Source organism: Zonotrichia albicollis, chromosome 15 (assembly GCF_047830755.1).
Source record: "Zonotrichia albicollis isolate bZonAlb1 chromosome 15, bZonAlb1.hap1, whole genome shotgun sequence".
NCBI classification, from domain to species: Eukaryota; Metazoa; Chordata; class Aves; order Passeriformes; family Passerellidae; genus Zonotrichia; species Zonotrichia albicollis.
The window spans coordinates 11,864,431-11,870,430 of record NC_133833.1 but is presented as its reverse complement, the minus strand read 5'-3'; the positions used below and the strand labels follow the sequence as shown (position 1 = coordinate 11,870,430).

The window sequence follows — 6,000 nt, the reverse complement described above, 5'->3', positions numbered from 1 at the left end:
GCAGTTGTCATACAATTTTTCAATAATTTGGGTTGGAAAAGACCTTTGAAAGTCATCCCTAAACTGGAAAAGAACAAGCAGATATAAATCAAGTGGAAAATTATGTTTGAAATGTACAATTTTAATGAAAAAAGCATTATAAACATGTTACTCATATATTTTGATACCTGAATCATAGGAAATTACGTTATTTTATTGTGCTTTATGTTGCAGATATTTCTAAAAGCCAAGCTGAGAACTAATGTCATGGTGCTGGCTGCAGCCATTGTGCTATGGATTGAAATGACCTCTGGAAACCCACTCAGAATGTCTTGGCCAGTCAAGGTAAGAACTGATTTTAATTTTTTTATTATTTTTTTATATTTATCCAGTGCTAAAGAATAAAAGCATGGTAGGACAAAGGCCACAGACAGTCCACAGGAGAAGGGTGGTCTCACTCATTGGTGATTGACAGAGATGGTCATGTAACCATTCACAGAAATGGTATAACCAGAGTTTGGTCTTTGTTGCACTAGAGCAGTTCACACTTGTAAATGTAGCCAAGCAATGGCCCAGCTCTAACACAGGGATTTTGTTTGTGTTTATGACTTAAGCTGAGAGGAAAATCTCTGGTTTATTTAGGGCTGAAAAGGACTTGAACATTCATCAGTGCACTCTTAGAGAAGGCAGCATGGATTCACTGAAATAACAAGCTTTTTTTTAGATTTTTATGCAGTTCTATATAAAATAATTATGCCTGCCTGAAGCCCATTAAATAGCCAAACCATTAAAATATTCTGACCTTTAACCAGATGAAACTTTTCATGACAATTTTATTGTAACAGTCAGTGAATGATCACATGGGAGTTATTCTAAAACATCAAGTGGTTTTCAGAATATAGAATGCAATTTTGTGAGAAAATGGTAGGCAGGCTACTGGAAGAGGTGATTTTATGAAATATAAAGCATAAGGTAACTTTTGGATAAATCTGGTCTTTATTATTACTGTGTTTCCATAACAGCATCAGAAATATCTATTTGGAACTAGAAATTAGTAAGTTATAATTACATCAATTCATTAAAAATGAAAGAAACACCATATTATGTCACATTAGTTTGCTATAAGCCTATTGCATTTTTACCATTCTATTTTCTATCTCCATTGCAAAATACACATTAGAAATAGCTGTTTAATGACAGCAAAAATCAATCATTGTGATGTGTGAAGTCAGACATAGCTTCAACCCTCCTCATTTTCTTCTTGTAGGCTTTATTTACATAATAAAACCTCTATGTTTTTACATGGGCTTGTGAATGAAGATGTTGGAAAAAAAGACAGCTATGCAATAAGAATTTTATGAAGATCTCAAACAAGATCACAGGAGAAAATTTTTTCCTTTTCAGTTTAATACAGAATTTGGAGAGTTGTCTGTAAATGCAGATACCAAATCAGGGCCATGAAATATGTATATGTAGAAATAGAAAATAAACATTTAAAAGTGGGAAAAACTCTAATATAGAATTTCAGTAAGGTCTACTCTCCAAAAGCAAATAGTTGTGATACAAACTGAATGACTGCTCCTTTTGCTGGGACTGGAGGTTGCCCCACACATGACACATTTCAGCGTTGCAGACCTGAAGCCTCAGTTGCACCTGGAAGCTGAAATTCCCAGAGTCTGGAGAAAGCACAGCTCAGCACAGAACACAGGAGGCTGCACTTGAAGCCCTCCAGCCCCTCTGAGCAGTGAAGTAACAGAGCAAAATTCAGTCCTGCAGACTGCTGGGAGCTTGAGAGCAAGGAGAATATTGCTTCTTATCTACAGGCTGAGATTGAATCTCCTCCAGCTTCAGAGTTCTGCAATACAGATATCTCTGTCTTAGCTAGATTCCTTTTGAACTTGATGGAGAGAAAGAGGCTCTCCAAGAGAGGGTTCATAGGACTATTTTGTGGGTTTTCTAAGGAAAAGATTAGGTGACTTTTGTAACATTCTGAGCTGGGTGAAATGACAGATATTTCATGCTGTTTCCTGTGGGAATTGTTTGATGAACAAGTTGAGTTAAAGCAACCTGCTGCTCTCTTGTTGTTTGAACTAGAGCTTCCCAAGTGGGCTAACTGTTGGAATCTGCAGTGGTAGCTTTAATGAATAACTCATATTGGAGTATTTTGTGGTTAAAATGTATGAGCATGAAATACTATGATACCATGTTTCTTTCTATGGATGCATTGGAACAATCCAAGGTAATATCTTTGGGTTTTTTTCCTTCAAATTTGGATGTGATGTCAGTATGAATTCTGAATGTTTCCCTTCAGTAAATTTGGTATGATAGCTTATGGAGTAAAAAGTTCTCAAGAATGATGTATCAATTCCAGTTTAGTGTTTTGTTATGTATTTTTTTAAGATAATAGGATTGGACAAAAGGTAGTAGCATAAATGTATCCTCATTATCCCTAAAGGAATTCCTGGAAACATTTTGTGAACTTCAAAACACACTGGCATGTGAAATTAAAAGTCACATGAATGATTGGAAATTATTCTGTATGTCCTGCTCTGGCAGTGGTAACTCATGCAGCCCTAGAGCTTCCCTCCAGGTTCAGGGCTCTGTGTGCCCGATCCATGCACCAAAGTGAAGCTGCTGCAGGAGGGGACATCAGGGGATGTTCCTTCCCTGAGTGTCCTGCACACCCCAGCTCAGCATCCCCTGCTCTGAGCCCAAGCCTGGGCAAGAGGGAGCACTGCTCAGTGCAGCTGTGCTATTCCTGCAGAGTCTGAATTCACCCCTGCAACGGAGGAGCCATTGGAGCTTTGTGAAAGATACTCTCAAATCCCCAGTCTGCTCTTGCAAATATCAGCTCTCGGTTTAGTTCACCCTCAGCTTTCCCCCCCACCTTTTTGCTATCTCATTGTTCATATTTGTCTATTTTGGCCATGGCTCAAGGCCAGAATTGAGGCTTACTTTTGCCTCTCTGCAGTATGTTGTATAAATATATGCTATATAAACATCAGTTGGGATAACACTGTGATCTCCTTAGCATTTTTCTTTTTTCCCAGCCGAATATATTAGGAAGGAATCACCAAATGCTCGTGTCTATATCAGACTAATTTCTGATCCTTTTTAGAGGTGTGAGGGCTAGATAGATATTTCTTGGTGAGGAGGCCACCAAATACAGAGTAGAGAGGAGTTTAATTAACTAGTGTGGAGAAACTGCCGGAGGAGAAAATATATCTTGTGGTAGCTAGAAAGTGAGCAAGATCGATTTGTTTGCACTGGCAGCATCACCCACAGAGTGAGCTGTGAACAGGGAAAAGGGCCTCACTCACACATCCCTGAGACACGGACAGCACAAAGAACAGTGCTCTTAGGACTGAGATGTTTCTGTGACCTCTAGCAAAATCTCAAGACATTCTGAGATTTTTATATCTACTGATGATTGCTCTAGGATGGTTTAAAAACCCTCAGAATAGAATGTCTTGTTCATGTGAAATTTATAAAATCCCTAAAAAAGGAGGTGCTGAGAATTCTAAGTAAAAAAATGAACAATAATTGCATTGCACTAAATAAATTCAGGAAAAAAGGTAATGATTATCGTTTTATAGAGTGATACTGTGCTATAAATTCAGCTGCTTAAGTAATTTTTTGATAAGAAACTTAGTTCTCTTTATCAGTTTTGTGAAATGTGCAATGGAGACCTTCATCCTCTGCAACATTGCAATTTTTCTGGGGTTTTTCCCAGTTTCTGGTAGTTCTGGAGCAGAGCATCTCTCTACTCACTAGCATTAATATTAAAGCTGTCTATGTAGGTGGTTAAAATTTGACCAGAGAAGACTTTTATTTGGGAAGTTTACTGAGCTCTTCTCCATTCCCTGTTCAATAGCTAAACTCTATGACTAGTAATAAGAGTCTTAGTTTAAATATTTTAGGAAAGGGAGAAAAATCCAAAATATTTTTAGCATTTCCAGCCAGTTCATAACAGCCAGTAGATGTCATTCTATCTCTATTTTAATGCCTGTGTCTACTGTTCTCATTATATTTTTCTAAATAACAAATTGCAGATGGGAATGGGGGTAAACATTTATGTTTAACTTTTTTTCTGATTAATGCACAAGTCTATATCTTTTCAGTAATGTAAGGTGTCAGAGTGTGAAATTGGTACTTCTTAATGCAACTGAGGCTGATAAACTATTGTCTTTCTGTCACTCATCCATTAGTACTATTTAATTTATTTATATGTTTGTACAAGAGATTTGTCAGCTTTGCTCTCTGCATGGCTCTTCTTTCTTTTTTCATTACAAATTCTTTTTTCTCTCTGAGAGGGTTTGCTTGATGCTGTTCCTGTAGTTTTTCTCCTATCATTTCTCAAGATGTCAAGGCCAAAAAGAAGAAGAGTTTTGTAACTCTGGGGTGACACACAGACTACTGCCTGGAGTCACACAGAAGAAAGGTCTGAGATCAAATGGAAAGAGAAGTTTGGTATTTTTTTACTGAATAACCTTATTGTTAACTAAAACTCAAATGCAGAGCCCTGCTGGCAACTGTAGCAAATGGAAAGACTTCAATCTACAATAAGGATTTTGCAGTCTTGCTAAGATAAGCAATTTGTAATTAGTCATTTCATTTCTGTCCAAAGATACATAGCGACTGTCTTGAGAATGGTGTGGGCAGAGGGCCAAACCTCTGAGGCTGTGAGGAGGCTGAAATGCTTGTGCTGCCTTTGAAATGCTCACAACTGCACGTGCTAGTGAGAGGGGAGGAAACTGGATGTGCTGTTCATTCTATGGCTGGAGTAGCTCAAGTGCCAGGACTGTCAACCTGACAGTTTTCAAAATACTGAATTCTTATTTTTGCTTTTTAGCAGCCATTGTTTCACCTGCTCTGTCACATAGGGATCCCACGTGTTTTGTTAGCCACTGAGCTCAAGCAGATGCTCTCCAGGGAATATTTACTCTGCTCCAGCACAGAATTTGCAATCCATGGTCCCAGAGAAGCCCTTGCAGTGCCAGAGCAAAAATACCCCATTTTCTGCAGAGTCAATTACAAATACAGGAACACAGGAAAGACAGGCCTAAGGTGAACTTTAAGATGGGAGAATCTTACCTGGCTTTACAGAAGTAAGGTTTTAAATGAGACTGGGAGCATAAAAAAGGATTACAAAATTACATTCTATGAAGCCTTTCTGTGGTACCTCCTCTTAAGGGATTTACAATATACATTACCTTTGAACCCACAAGTGTTGGGCTGAATGGCAAACTTGGTATCTTGGTTTGGGTCTTTCCAATGCCACTGCAGTTTCTCTCCTCAGTCAGTGAAGTGTAATCAGGTGGATGATAATGGCATGAACTGCTCCTCAGATGCTGCAAAGGAATCTAATCTGTGTGTGTGCTGGGTAATGCACGCAGGGAATTAGTGTCAAACTGCTGGTCTGGCTGTTCTTGCTGCACTTGAGGCTGTGTGACAACTCAGGCCAGTTTCCACATGTTAATACCACACTAATACCACACCAGTGCCTCACTGTTACTGGAAAGAATTTGACATAGGAGCATTGCATTTCCTCTGGATTTTGGAGCTATAATCTTGGATAAATTTTTACCATAGAGACCTACCATCTCAAGCCAATCAGGAATTAGAGCTAATAGGAATAGTTACACAAGGTGCTAATGGTACCCTGTGTCTTATCAGCATATTAGTTATCATGTCAAAAAATCACAGTAAGGAGCTACTGCAGTCACCAGAGGAAAGAGAGTAACAATTCCATCATCAGTGAGAGGCAGAAAATCAAGAAGAGACTGAAAGTGTTTTTATAGATACCGACTGGCAAAATGTCTGTCTGCTGAAGAATATCACAGTCTTGGTGCTGTTTGCATTGCTGAGGAAAACAGTTATATAAGCAGGCAAAATAAACACTACTGCCCATGTAAAGAGGAATAACAAATAAAGGAAATAAGTGTGATGGGGAGTGAAAAGAACTGAAGAATATAAAGACACTGCGAATAGAGGGGATTGGGTGCTAGTCAGTTTAAATCT

The 6,000-nt window shown here is 38.5% G+C and overlaps 1 long non-coding RNA gene across 1 annotated transcript in view; it reads left to right on the top strand.

Annotated features, from left to right (window-relative positions):
- The first annotated feature begins 206 nt into the window (after positions 1 to 206).
- LOC102071637 (uncharacterized) overlaps positions 207 to 6,000 on the top strand; it is a 39,132-nt gene continuing 33,338 nt past the window's right edge. Inside the window, exon 1 of the long non-coding RNA XR_012582774.1 lies at positions 207 to 324. This is a non-coding gene — a long non-coding RNA (uncharacterized LOC102071637). The remainder of the gene's footprint in view (positions 325 to 6,000) is intronic.